Genomic DNA, 449 nt, shown 5'->3' with positions numbered 1-449 from the left:
GGTAGGGGTGACCTGAGAGGTCTGGGGCGACCTAGGGGTCAGGGCGTGACCTGGGGGTCAGGGGGTGACCTGGGGGTCAGGGGGGTGACCTGGGGGAACCTATACTACTCACTTCTGGACAACGAAACGGTTGGTGCAAATACTGGCAACCACCCCTGAGTGGGTCTGAGGGGGTAACAAAGAAATAGGGGTTGGTCCAAGAAGTGGAAAAAAAATATTTTTTTTATTGTCCTCTGAGGGGTAACTCGTGAAAGTAGAGCCCTCTGGGCTAAAATTTCGTCCGTTTGGCTCTATCTCTCACCGTTTAGGCGCTAGAGGGAGTTTTTCCTGACAAAAGTGACCCCGGAACAATACATTAAGTTTAGAAAATATTTGATGGTTTCCTAGGGGGTAACTTGTGAAAATAGAGCCCTGTGGGTTAAAATTTCGTCCGTTTGGCTCTATCTCTC

This window comes from Frankliniella occidentalis, unplaced genomic scaffold (assembly GCF_000697945.3).
Source record: "Frankliniella occidentalis isolate FOCC.00 unplaced genomic scaffold, Focc_3.1 Scaffold276, whole genome shotgun sequence".
Lineage (NCBI taxonomy): Eukaryota > Metazoa > Arthropoda > Insecta > Thysanoptera > Thripidae > Frankliniella > Frankliniella occidentalis.
The sequence above is the reverse complement of the archived record's forward strand: the minus strand, read 5'-3'. Positions refer to the sequence as shown.